This window comes from Triturus cristatus, chromosome 2_1, assembly GCF_964204655.1.
Source record: "Triturus cristatus chromosome 2_1, aTriCri1.1, whole genome shotgun sequence".
In the NCBI taxonomy this organism is placed as follows: Eukaryota; Metazoa; Chordata; class Amphibia; order Caudata; family Salamandridae; genus Triturus; species Triturus cristatus.
In genome coordinates this window covers 873949024-873964068 of record NC_140581.1, presented here as the reverse complement: position 1 = coordinate 873964068, position 15045 = coordinate 873949024, and the positions used below count along the sequence as shown (strand labels likewise).

Sequence of the window (15045 nt, the reverse complement as noted above, 5' to 3'; positions counted from 1 at the left end):
CAATGCTGCACACGGCTTTTGCCTAACCTTTTTTCCTGTGTATTGAATGAAACAATCACATGATTGACTGCTTTTACGGTCAGATTTAATCGAAAGGAAGTAACTCAATTACATCACATTTTCATTTTTCAACATCTGATATTTCTTAATCATAAACTGCACCGTGATTTGAACAATACCCTTATTTTACAATTTGCATACAACAATTTTATAAGATTTTAACACCTTCTAAAAATGCAATACTTGGCAAAACAACATTCAACTCTTCAACATTCATACCCACACACACCCATTCATATTACTCATTCAATCATGTGATTGTTTCATTCAATACACAGGAAAAAAGGTTAGGCAAAAGCCGTGTGCAGCATAAACTCAAGTTGGCAAAGGAATGCTCACTGGGTCAATTTCTTTGGACCAAACTGGGAACAAACTATAGCTCCCCGGCCAGGACCTACCTATCGCAGGCCCTGAGCACCCATGGATTAGCAAGCACCTGAAACCTTCCTATCAGCAGCCTGGCAAAAGCAAGCACACATCTTCTTCTCTACTTGAGGATAAGGACTGCTTGTATCTATGAAGACATGGCTGGATGACACTCCAAAGCTACACAAGGCTGAAACCACAGAGGTACCTAAGTGAAACCTTCAGTGTCTGGACTAAGGTACTATTCATGAAATCGAGGATAGGGTTATTACCAATCTTAAATCACTGGCTCGAATACAAAAGAGGGAAGGCGCAGTAGTCTTGTTGGCTATGCATACAGGGTCACAAAGATATTGTTCATCTACTTTGTGCCCCACACTTATGGGGGATCGGCGAGATCTTCTTCAAAGAATATGGACGGAACGTGGCATCAGGTCTTGCCGGGAGGCAGTGAAGGCCTATTTTGAACCATCTGACATCAGGCTAAACTGTGCGTTGATGAAATTCCTCCAGAGACTCACAAAAAAGGTTGAGGACAAGGCTAAAGTAGTGTAAGATGAGCGGGGCGACTAGATAATATATTGCTTGCTATTCAGCTAAAATCCCACACCTGACTCTTTTCGAATATGCCCTCATCGTAAGCTAGGGAAAGTATCTAGTTGCCAGTGCACTCTACGTACCCTGTCCTTAGCCGCTGCTTCCTAACTCTCGTCACTTTTACCGTTCATTACTTGGAGTTCCAACATGGACTCAGAACCTCCTTCACTTCGTGCATGATGGATCACTGGCCGAATAGAGCTTGTACATGCCTTGATTGCTTCAACAACATTCTTGGCACCTTATTCACCTTGCACTTGGACGCTGTTTTAATTTATGTTGATCACTAGACGGAACACTAACAAGGTTTACTGTACTTTACTTGCCACTCCTGCAGTTTTTATGGTTGTATTGATTTTAATATGCTTGGAATCAGCTATCCTCTTTTGTCGTGCCTTATTTATACATATCGCAGCAGTCAGGATACCCACCACACATTGCTTGTGGGCTGACAGAGAGGCGCAACTAGAGTCAAATTTTGGGGGGGCTAAGAACATTTTTCAGGGGGGATAACTCTTCCAGCAATAGGCAGAGTTGAGTTACACAGGCTCTAAGAAGGGGTGAAAAACAACCAATCCTCGTTAACAAGCAAATGGTCTTTTAAAGACCTGTGAAGTACTCGGGTGAAGCTGTGTGTGTGCCCAGGAAGCTGCCTTAGCCTGGGCTGCCACACACAACGGGGGGCTGAAGCCTTTTGAGCCCAATTGGCGTTGCCCGCCTGGGCTGACTTAGATCAAGCTATATTGCAGGAACGTGCCTGTTTTCTGCATACGTGTTTCTTTGAAACATATTTATTGTGTACTTTATTGCGACTCAGTTCAAGCTATAGTGCAGCAACCGTACCTGATTTATGCATATGTGTTTTTTTCTTAAGTGCATTTATTGTGTAGTTTTGCAACGATTTTAATAATCAAGGTATACAAATTATAAGTTACTAAGTCAACCTTTAACATTTTCTTCTGTATTATTTTAAACTATAACAGTACAGTGTCTGATGTAGTGGGCACCATGATATAGTGTTGACAAAGTAGTGAGACAACGACACAGCAGAGTTGATGAAGTGGTGGCACACCGGTCGAGTGACAGCTTCAAAGAAGTGGATCTTCCATTGTGAACACAATTATGGGATCTAAGAGAAGAATAAAGATAGTGATGTAAATTATGACAGTTATCCCTTACGCTTAAATCTGATAAAAAAAGTATTCACCTTGTCATCCAAGAACAAGGCGAGCAAACGAAGCACATCATAAGATTGACTGACAAGAGAACTGTAAAAGGTGTAAAAGGTATTCATCCAAAACATGAAAATGACTTGAAAAACAAATAAATGTCTTCCATGACTAATAACATTTTTCCTACAACACACCTTCTCTTCCCCCACCCAACATGGGAAATGGGCTTCCACACAATTCACCCACATATGGTCACTCACTCCAACAATTTCCACATCAGACTTACGAGGGGCTAAGCTAACTAGAAACGTGTTGCAAAGGTACTGTGACTTCTCTTACAAAATTAAGATTTAATGGTGTGAGTGAGTACATTTGAAGAGTTTTGCCCTTGCATACCATTCCCATGTCTCCTTTGTTCCTGATACAACAGTTTACTTAAAATTCAGCTGTCTATGATATACACACAATTTCATCTTATGGACTCATGCGTAGTGCACACATGTTGCATTGAGGTTGCTTGTTGCAGTTATTCCTTTTTTTAAATACACATGCATGCATTTATTAGGCTTGTTATGCCTTTCTTTGTGTGTGGTGGTTAAGAGGGGTGTTTTTACAGAGGGGTTCGGAATGACATCAAGTAGACACAAAAGGGAAACTTGAGTTATCTACATTGTCACTTAGAAACGTTAGAAATTGTTTCATGTTATCCCGAAATTTATTATAAAAAGAGTAGTAGAATAGGAAGGGGTTGGCATTCGGCGGTTACCATGACTGGATACCCTCTTTATCCCCACATGCGATGACTGATGCTTGCACGACTTGTTGTGCTTTGGCGATCTTTGGGACTGTGACGTGCTGAGCAAAGAACTTTTGACCTTAAGCTTTGGCCTGCTTATTTGGACAATTTAACGGCTAATTCGGTTATGCAGAGCCAAAGAGTTAGAAAAATCCAGAAAGCCAGAATAAGTAAATATAATATCCTGTGATTTAAATAAATTGATCTAGAAAATTCTAAAAAATGTGATGAAAAATATGCTGATATTATTTGCAATTAAATTTTAGATAAACAAATATTGATTAACAGAATTATGAGTTTGTGGTCTTTCGTTAAAGAGAATAAAGGATTCTGAGTCTTAAAATGTGTTTTAGCTGGTTCTAAATCACCATCAACCAATCTAACTAATTGGTCCGTCGACCAAGTGGGTGGAGTGCCTTGATGTTTGGGATTAGGAATCTATAGGTAATGAATGTTAATGAATATTCTGTAAAATAACTTTTCTTTCCCTATAGGTTATAAGGTACCCCCCCACATGTCCAGCGCGACACCGTCATCCCTCCTGTGTGCAGACTCGTGTGTCAGGGACGTGTGAGTGTTGGTGTTATGGGCCCCACCAATGAATGTGTGTTTGAATGAGCTTGTGTGATGTTGAGTCTGTGACGGAGGAGGGATAGTTGTAAATTTGCTTTCTCTCTCTCTCTTTTTCCGGCTTCGCGCTGGATCAGTTTTTCTGGTAGCAGAAGATGGTTTTATTGTATTTGTTTGGTGATTATTGCTTATAGATTGATTATTGCTTATTGATATTCCTATTTGATTATTGATTGTGGATATTGGATAAGTATTGGTTTATGTATTAACACTCTATGTTGAGTTGCGTTGCGTTCCATGTTGTTTGAAGACTTCTGGGATGTAGGAAGTCAGAAGTTTGTAACGATTCCATAGTAGGGTAGAGGTAAGCGCTGCTCTCGGGAAAGACGCAATTGTTGTTGCCCTGTAGGTATACGGGGAAAACGTGTGACGATTGAAGTTGGTAACATCGTTGTGTGTTGCCATTAGGGACATTTTCTGTATGAGAGAAGTGTATGGTAGCGAAGGCCACCTGTGAAATATTGGTCTTAAGTACCAGGAGTCCAAAAGGCGCTCTGATTACACTTATCACTGGAAAGGTAATAGGTGTTACCTAAGCTTGTTAGAAGGGTAAAGTAGAGGGATGTCCTACTTTATTAACGAATGAAATAATTCAATAGTAGAACAGACTGTTCGCTGTTCTCGGGAAAGACAGGATTCTGTGTGAATGAACTACATTTTTCGTATGAAGGTGTGTAAATGAAATAGCATTCAGGTTAATTGTGAAAACTCTGGTTTTAATTCTCAGGAGCATCGGGTCTCCAACAGGTGTTTTATTTCCAGAGAAACGGTTAGCTAATGCTTGCTAGAAGGGTAAAGTAGAGGGAAGTGCTACTTTATCAATGGATGTAATGATTCCGTAGTAGGGCAGAGGTAAGCGCTGCTCTTGGGAAAGACGGAATTCTTGTAAAAAATGTCAAGACTATCCTTTTGTTGGCGAAACAGACAATGGTGGCAATTTTTATGTCGTTACTAACAGAATTTTAGTAAAAGGTGAATGTAAAAAGTTTGCCGATAAATTTTGTAAAGGAGGGGTCAGCAGAAACAGGAGTAGCGAGAAAAGCTGATGTCAGAAAAACCGCGCTGGGATTGGACAGTCTGTATGAGACGTAGACACTCCGGATTGGGTGTTAGTGTGCGCCGTGCTAGGAGTGGAGAATTACAGGGTGACGCAGACGCTCTGGATTGGTGCGTTAGTGAGAGTCGCGCTGGGATTGGAAAATTACAAAAGTGACATAGACGCACAGGATTGGTGCGTTAGTGTTAGTCGCGCTGCGTTTCGATAAAACAAACAAAAATAGTCATAGAAGAAAACTAGCGATACAGAAAAGAGAAAATGATGTATTACGATCCACCAGAGAAGGAGAAAAAGTCCTGGTTTGTTAAAATCAAGAACTTATTTAAAAAGGGCAAACCGATTGTGACTAGAGAGGGACAATTGCTTCCTCCAGCGAAATCACCTGCATCTTTTATGATTACAAAATAGGGTTATCATACATGTATTTGGTTAGACATTTGGGCAAAGTATACAGAAGATGATGGAGTTTTGGCATTTCCAGAACATGGTTCATTTAATTTAGCGGTTTTGATAAATTTGAGAGAAAGAATGATGAAATTAGAACTGAGACCTAGACCTACACAGTTTGAAGCATTGACAGAATGGGAAGATGAGATGTATGACAGAGAACGGCAACGGAGTGGCGGAAGGTATAGATATATGTTTGGTAGATCATATGGACAAGAGAATCATGATGATAGAATGAAGAGATGGCGAAGTGCAAATATGACTGATGGGTTGTTTCCTATGAGAAATGTTGAAGAGACTACTAGTAGAACATGTACAGAAAAGAGAAATAATACAGGGTCAGAAGGTTATAAGTATGGTATGCATGAATCGGAAGATGATGTTCTTGAGGACATGTTTTATAAAAATCCACCATCGTATCAACCAAATTCCACATTGACACCAAGTACCCCAGTAAAAGAATCACCACAGAATATAAAATTTGAAACAGTACCACATGAGGTAGGAAGAAATAATCCCTTCAGAGAAACAGAAAATACTCAACCTAGTAAAATGGCAAATGAAAATTCAGCTGAATTAGCTAGAACTACTTTAGAATTAACTGAGAAGATTAGAGAATTAAAAATATGGAAGCTGTGACTGTTCCAGTAACAATAGGACCTGTAATGCCGATTTTTGACAAACAAAAGGATAGTGAGCATTGTCTGACGATTCCTTACAACGGTAACAGAGAAAGTGAAATACAAAGAATAGATACAAGAGAAAATTCATGGGGACAAACGGTAGGGATTACCGAACAAAGTACTCCTAAAAATTTATAGTAAATCAGAGTCTAGTAAATAGAACAATAATGACGACAGAGTCAGTACCAGGATCACCAAAAGGGTTAGAACAGACACAAAATGAAATGATTCCTGTAGGTCCTACTTCTGATGAATTAAGTGAATGGCTAAGAAGTTTACAACAAAAAGATGCTGAGCCTAGACCTTTAGATGTGTCCAAATTAAAAATAGTATTAGAGAAATTAATAGTGGGGACTATTCCTACGGAAACGTAAAAAAACTATCAAGATGAAGAATTAATGTTTCTATGCAAAAGTATAACATGGAGAGCCAAAAATGTACATGAAAGACTAGAAGAAGTAGCAAATGAAATGGGTATTGACTTTGAAAAGGTAAAGTCATTACAAAAACCATATAGACTAGATTTTTCTGAAAAAGACATTGAAAATTTAAATACGACAGGACGAACAACACCGATTAAAGATTTAATCATATTACTGAGAAAATGGGGCGATGTAGACAAATGGAAAAGTAGATGGTTTCGAAAACGAGACAATGCAACGGATAAAACGTTTGCAGCTTACCGAGTTAGAGAAAAGGAAAAGGTAGTAACTGAATGTCCCATGAGAGAGATTCCAGGTGGAGGCTATGTACATGTCCCCTGGACCAGACAAGATATTTTGTCATTTACCAATGATTTTCCACGACTGCGCGAAAAGCCAGTCGAGTGGAATAGGCAGGTATACAGGTTTGTAAAGTTATCAAAAGTTCTATGGATTGATTTGAATAGCCTATTTGACATAATTGTACTAGCAGATTTATGGGCAGAATGTAAAATAATGAGAAGATGGCCTACACAAGAATACCCCAGAGATCCAAAAACAGGTGCCCCTGATCCAGAAGTAATGAGAAAATATGAACAAGTGATTACCTTTTTGAAAAATAAAGTACCTCCTAAAGAAACTGATTGGGTAAAGATTGATAGAACTCATCAAGAAGCGAAGGAATCCGTACATGCTTATTACGAAAGGTTGATTCTTGCCTTCAAAATTTGAGTGAGAAAGATCTGAGTCATTTTGTATATCGATTTGTGTATGGGTTACGACCTGAAATAAGTGAAATGATTAAACAACATACAGTAGATTGGCAAAATAAAAAGATAGATGAAGTACTAAGACATGCAAAATATTTTAGTGATGAAATTGAAGCAAAGCAGCGTAAATTAAAAGAAAAAGCCATGTGGGCTCAAGTAAAAGTGGCAGAAAGACAGGAAGCTCAATTAATTGAACAGGCAAATGGTACAGGTATGAAACCAAAACTTAATATTGGAAAAGGGAAAGGACAATTTAATATAGATGAAGCCAAAAAGAAATGGCCATGTCATAATTGCGGAAGGATAGGGCATTGGAAATCCGAGTGTAAATTTCCCCCAAGTGCTAATGGTAATAATGCATCATTGAGTCCACAGGTGCAGAATGAGGTGAGTTGTCAACCGCAACGACAGCAGCAGGTTGCTGCCCAACAGAATCAGGCGCCAAAACCGCCTTTTCCACAGAGCGTAAATCCTCAGAAATACAGTAATGAGACAGGATTCTACAACGAAGAACAGGTAACTAAACTGCCGCGCGCTAGTGCTGTTTCGCAGTATTGGCTACAACGCGATGAGAGTGAGTCAGAAGAAAGCTCAAAGAGGCATACCCTGTCACCTGCAAATGTTATCTGACACCAGGGCAGGACCCATCGTTTTTCCCCCAATCAGGCAGGCACAAATCCCAGCATGAGAAGAGCTTTCCTCAGAATTGGATTGAAGTGACCATAGAGAAGGGGTTGATCATTTCCCTGTCCACACCTCTTGGTTGGGGACACAGGCTCTGCACAGAGGGAGAAGGGTTCTCCCATGTTGGAGTTAGGTAGACAGGTGCACTATGGGAATGTGTCTGTATGCAAAGAGGGCAGCGGTACCCCTAGAAACTTTCCCCCATATTGTTCAGGGAGGGGCCAGGGGTCTCCCCCACCTACAAACTAGTGCTAAATGTGTCACCCTGGGTACCATCTTCAGAACACTACTGGACCTGTGGAAGACAGAAGAAGGACTACACCTGCTGTTGGGACATTTGAGGAAACCATAAGGGCTGGACGCACCTCCACTTGTACCCAGACAAAAGAAGTGGACGCCAAAGGTCAGTTGATGAACTTTCTGTTATGCTACAGGGCTAAAAGAAAAAGCTGCAAAAAGCCTCTTTTCCTAAGAGCCCAGCTGACCAGTTCCAACTGGTCCTGCCTTGGACTGTGCTAGTGCCTTCTGTTGGAGTGATTCTTGCCACCCAAGTGCTGTTCCTGAGGTCCTGAGACCCATGGCTGTGTCAAAGTGTACTCCTCCTAACATTCTGAAGAACCTGAGACACCTTTTGGCTCCAAAGACCTCTTGAGGACCAGGACAAACCTGCAAAGTCAATCCAATGAAGGTGCATTGCCGCTGGGCCAAAGATTCTGGTTGCTCCCACTCTGAGCTTTTCATCAGCAGCAAATTAATATCAGCAGGATGTGGCAGAAGGGTACCTGACATCGTGGAGCCCTGTTCGGCCACAGCTTGCAGGTTTGCCCCACTTGAGGAATCTGAGATCCACAAAAATGTGACTATGTCTGAATGTAGAAATCTTCCTCGGTCAAAAAAGCCAAAAGTATCCAGCCAGTGAGGGACCTTCTTTGGGCACAAAGCTTGAATTTCTCACCCTCTGACCTTTCCTGCCAAAAGTCAACATCTTCACTGGGACCTTGTCCGATAGCTATATGGCCTTGTCGAGCCTTTCTGAGCCACAGCCTGTTGCCTTGGCCTGCTGAGGATATCTGACTTTCATTTCAGAGACTAAGGGCCTGAATTAGATGTTGGCGGTACTACAGTCATACTGCTGCAGTGTCTGTTCCAAGTACTCCGTCGTGCCGACAGTGGTCTGCCCGCAGTATTTAGATGTTGCGGCAATATACAGGGTCCCGCCATTGCCTTCTCAGCTGGCTAGCAGTACTCCATCATCATCAAGCCGGCGGGTTTGCGCTTAGCCTATTTAGATGTTCCCGTTGTGTTGGTGATGTCCTGGCGGTGGAGCCCTGCGGGAGTGAGGCTATGGTGGTGTGGAGATAGGTAAGTACTATTCATCATTATCTTACTACACATATATGTTGTGAATCTGTCAATATGTATATGTAGGTAATGTGTAATGTCATTTTTTTTATAAATATTGCATTGCACACCAATAACATAAACACACTATTGTATGTCCACTCACAGGCACCACAAGCACAACACTCACACCCTCCACCACCAGAACAATTATTTATATGTGTCAACACAGGTTTGTTGACTGTCACTTTATCACGATAAGTTGTAAGGTGAACACTTATGCATGATACATAAGAAATTACTTGTGAGAGCAATAATAAAATAGACGTGGCATTAGCAAATGTTAACACATGATTGACAGTGAGGCAAGTGATACAGAAGCCTCCCTTAGATTCTGGCTGCAACAGGGTTGCTGACCATTGTGATGAGGTAGCAGCAGCACAGGAAGGAGGTGGACAATGGGGTTCAAGACAGAATCTGAAGTGTGAACCTAAATAAGGTACAATTTCACCTCTTTTTCTTTGTTTCTGCCAACCCGAGTTTGGAGGTTTTCTCACCACAGTTGCTTCAATGGAAAAGGCGCATCACAATCTTCTTGGTGATATTCTTGGTGGGACTCCCTCCAACAGCCGCCTATGCCTCTGACGAAGTACTTGCAGGAACAATATCCTGGCGGAGATGGTAGGACTCTGACAATCTTCCCTCCACCAGCCAACATTTTCATACAGCGCACAGACCGTCAAGTTGGCGGGCTTAAAGACCATTGAAAAAGCGACAGCAGGACCAGATCTGTCAACATCTAAATCAGGCCTACAGTCAGAAGACAAAGTTTTTGACCCGGTTGAACCTGGTTTCTGTGTCCGACCCACGCTCCATCACGGTCGGACCTAAATTGTGCCTAGGTTCAAGTTAAGCACAACCTGATGACTGTTATTTGTGCTTAATGCTTCTTGGAGCTATTTTAATTTAAAACTTTTAAAATTTGTATGTCCAGTTTCCCTTATTGGATTTTTGTCATTTTGGTATCGTTTTGATTATTGCATTTTTCTTTGGTTTTATAAATTTGAATGGGATTTTGATAGTGTTAAGTTTTCAACTTTTGAAATCCTTTTGGTAAATGCTTTACACAGTTTCTGAAGTTAAGCCTGTCTGCTATGAGCCATAACTACCAGAGATTGAGCTCAGATTTAAATTACTGAAACCTTTGTTGGATGTAACAAAATAGTGACATTATTAGTTGTGGTTGACTAACATCTGCACCAACTAATACCCCACTTTTTTATAGCGCAAATGACTGCAAAATAGCACTGTGGTTGTAAAATGTGCCTACATTGGTACAAGGAATATAATCTGATCTAAGGTGTCCAAATATTATATAAAATGCATTTATTATTTCGAATGCTGTAGACAGTTACTTTTTGAAGGGAGCTATTTTGTGCAGTAAAGCATGGTTTGAACAAAAATCTCTCTTTGATAAATTTAATAGTGATCATGTGTACACTGATTCTGGAACCCACTTTACCCTACTGAACATCATTCCAGCAAGTTACTGTACTACAATTGTGATCAATTTAGGAGAATTTAGATGAATAACTTTCAACATGTCAGTAACTCATGCATTAAGAATCTGGAAATATGTTTGAACTATAGGTAATTTATTAATGACTTGAAAGCCTAGGTTAATTACAGAAAATGTTTTTACCGGTGCCTAGTCCAATAACCTTACTGCTTTTTAGAATGTCCTATGAATTATTTTTTTCCTGTCCAGGAACACATTTTCAGACAGATAATTTCTTGTACTCACTGATTACAGAAAAATAAAAGGTAATACTTTTTGACTTCCATACCTGTGACCAGTCACTGGTTCTTTCAAGGTAGGTGCACATATTTTATATTTTCTGTGTCTTACATTTTCCACTTGAGAAGGTGCTGAACTCTGGAACCCTCTTCTATCTAGGTCTTGCTAGACTGATCATTCTGATCCTGCCCCACACTGCTCCATTGGTGATATTTCTATAGATTTTCAAATGAAAAATAGAGATCGGTTTTCTAGAGCTCTTGGCACAAGGGACCTAGTAAATATAGCAACTGAAAACAGTTGTACTGCAAACTTTCTATAATACACTGAGCATTTTTCGAGTGAGATGTGTTCTAGGTAATGATCAATCACATGGGATGTTACAGGGACAATCACTGGAACCCCAAAACCTCTTTCATTAAGGAATACCACAATCAGGAACACTAGAACACAAAGGGTAAATTTTAACTATATATTTTGAAATCAAAATCCTCATCTAGTGCACATGATATGAATTGTAATTACGATGAAGGCAAATAATATGGCACTCCACCATGACTGCACTTACTAATCTACTGCAATACTACCACCATTCTGCTACTTCTAAGGGCTTTTCCAATTCTAGCAAAGCAGTAAATAAAACCTATTTCAAGTTTCAGAGATGGTTTACTTCTGCATACATGTCTGTTGATGAAGTTCTATGTTCAATAAAATAGCAAAGGCTGCTATTCTAGTCTCATGAGGCCAGGTGGACTGAATAAGTCAGCGAGCGAAGGCTAACGCCTTAAACCCCAGAAGCCTCCAATTGAAACCAGAGATATGATTCTGTATGGCCTGTCCCAATGTCACCTGGAGTGAAGACTCCTCTCTTCCCTTCACCTTCTATGCTTGACTTTTAAAACATAATCTCATTGTTGTTAAAAAATCTTAGCATGAACAATTACAGAAAGTGGACGGATACTCTTTCAGTCATTTTCACTCTGCTTTATTGTGTTCTTTTTAATAACAGCAAACAATGAGACATGTAATGTCAACCTTATAGAAACCCTTAGAAATCAATAACACGCTAATGTAAAATCAAGCAGTCATAACTTTAGATTACACACTGTAAGTATATTCATATAGGCCTTGCAGAATATCACAATATAAACCAAACGTGTGTCATATGCATCATACTTATTCAGCATTTAGATTAATTGACTAGCACATATAATGTAAGCATGGGAATGTGTTTCATTTCTCCTTGGAACTCATCTTTCTCTGGATAATTTGACATGTTGATATACCCATGACTCTCATTTTAAGCAATGCTTTCTTTAGCTCTCTATTTTTTCAAATGTGATATTCCATTACTTAACTTTTTTTTATTGAATTTGATGTTTCGTTGCTGTAAGAAAATAGGCTACTATTTGGGGAAGATGTGAGTCCTTCCCAAGTAACACAGCTAAACTATTGTCACATAAAACACAAGTTCAATAAAATAAACCTTTGCTCATCCCCTCTTAGCTATGGAACAGAGTAGACAGGCTAAAGTAGGTAAAATGTTTCCAGTACTTAGGTTGACCGAAAGGCAAAACAGAACACTTTAAAAATCTCACAAACAATTTCTAGAAATCTCAAAAACTGTCATTGAAAAAAATCATTCAAAAAAGTATAAAATCCAATCATGGAAGTAGGTTTATGAATTAGCCAAATTTTAGGACACAATGTGGCAAGAAAAAAGTAAAGCAACAATCAAAACTCACTGTTTGCTAGTGACCAGGACTTAGGAGTGATTTCCAGCCAACATGCGATGGAGTTAAGGTTGAATATACCAAGCAGTTCATCCTAGTCAACGTTTTTACCTTCTGACTCAGTCTTTTTCATTTATTAGTCAAAATCCTCCAGTGATACAAGGTTGCAGGCTGTATCTGACAAAGTATTCTTGAAGTTGGATAACCATTGGACAAGATTCCACAGAAGCTGTTTGTTTAGGCAGGAAACGCATGAAGTGGTAATATTCTGAGTTTGAGTCTGGCGAGGCCCTCTTATTGGCCAGATAATTTTTCATGCCTTCACCTGGTCAAGATTTTAATATTCTTAATCAGGGCCTGATTACAACTTTGGCGGTCTACGGACCACGTCACATCAGCATGGGTTCACCGCTTCACCATTGGCAGTCCGATCACTCAATTAGATGGGAGGGATATAAGGCTGAAACTCACCTGTACTCAGCTTCACTTGTCCTGTACTGCCATGGAGTCGATCGTGCACATACTGCAACTGCTGCTACTGCTTGATGAAGTCCAAAATCCACACCACCGTGGACACAACCAATGGTAAGCTATACTAATATACGTTTCCATAGACTCCTCAGCAAATAGCTGCCCCCCCATGGACCTGGAAAGGGATTTGGGGTTCCTGGGCCAAACATACTCTGTGGGGCCCTGTTCGGAATTGATCACAATGTATGATCCAATTACAGCTCAATTATGCCCTCTTTGGCCACGTCACTGACACTGCACAGGCACACTCTACCAAACTCAACTGGTTTACATCTCATCATCAGGGATAGTGATGTGTACATTAAATTGTGTCATACAACAGCACCACCTCAACAATTTCACGCCTATTAATCTCTGTGACGCCATCACATTGCTCACATGGTAGGGCCTGTTGTGATATCAAAGATACATATTTATGGAAGCGCCATGAAACTGAAACACACCCTCTCTGTATTCCAAATATTCAGTGTGAGGAGCATTCAAATGGTACAATGTAAAGACTCTCTGCAGAATAGGCATGCCCCTGCCAGTCCACTTTGCACATGCCTCAAAACCTATATGTGTGCAGGACCAGTGGATTGTAGTATATCAGGGACAACCAACCAACAACCATGTATTAAACCAAAGGCTAATGGCCAATCCATTTTCATATTGCGTTGTCCAGCACACTGCTGTGCCACTAAACTTGCCATTCATGGCACTGCCTAGGACCCTGCTCACAAAGGGGCATCCATTGGGCATGGCAGGCATCTCAAAGATGTTATTTGGGAGGGGTGGGGTCCGTCTTGGGAGGGGGGTGTTTGGTTTTGGGCACGTTGGTCCTGCCTTTGGGAGTGGTTTTGGTTTTCTTAGGGGTATGGCTGGATTTAGTGGTGGGGTATAAGAATTGTCAGGGTTTGATGGGATGTTGAAAGAATGGGTTGGGGTGTAGAGGTCCTTTTGGCTTTGGGGGGTCTGGTTTGATAGGGGTAAGGGCAAGGGCAAATAACACACTTTCAGGGGGAAAATGGGCAGGATGTTCGGGAGGGAGTAGGGGTTGGAAGGTAGAGGGAGTGGAAGTGTCAGGTGTCAAGGGGTTTGTTGTTGGTGCACATGTCTGTGTGTGTGATGTTTCTTGTTCATGTTTTGTAGGTGTCTGTTGTGTGGGTGAGTGTGGGGATTTGCATTTTGTAGGAGGGTGTGATAGGGATGTGCTGGGTATGCTGGGTGTTGTGGATGGTCTTTAGGGGCGGGCACGTGTCTGTTGTAAAGCTGGAAAGTGGATGGTTCTATGGGTATGGGTGTGGTGTCTGTTGGAAAGCAAGGTGTTGTGGATGAGTCTGTGGGTGCCAGTGTGGTGGATGGGATTTTGTTAGTTTGGGTATGGTGGTGAGAGGGTAAGTGTCATGTGAGTCGATGCATGCTTCTGTGTTTTTTGGTGTTTCTGTTGGCGTGTGCTGCTTGGGGATGTTGAAATAAGTGCGTGCATATGTGTGAGTATGCTTGGGACAGGCATGGGAATAAGAAATTTGGATGGGGAAGAGGCAGGAGGTGGGGTGGAAGTGTGAGATAGGTGGAAGGCTGCCGTGAGGGAGGAGGCCATAGCCTGAAAAGATCTCTTTAGGACACACATAGCACTGTGGATGCCTTCCAGTTAGGCCACCATCTGTTGCAGTTGGCTGCCTTGGACCTGGATGGCATTCAGTAGTGCCGTCTGACCGACAGACATGTTTCGCAGGAGGTCAATAGCTTCCTTGATCAGGGCAGCGGGGGTAACAGGGGCAGGGACTGAGGGGCCTGGAGCGAAGGAGGCGGCTCCCCTCTTAGGGGAGTGGCCCGGCCAACTGGGTGGGGAGCAACAGGTAGGGTGGAGATGGTACTGGGGGTGGCAGACAAGGAGGGTTTGGATACAGGTCCTGAGGGGTCCACCACCACTTGGGAGTGTCCACAGAAGGTTGACTCTGATGATGACAAAGTCG

At 41.3% G+C, this 15045-nt stretch overlaps 1 pseudogene; it reads right to left on the bottom strand.

Annotated features, from left to right (window-relative positions):
• LOC146866014 (uncharacterized) overlaps nucleotides 1-15045 on the bottom strand; it is a 92455-nt pseudogene that overhangs the window by 10071 nt on the left and 67339 nt on the right.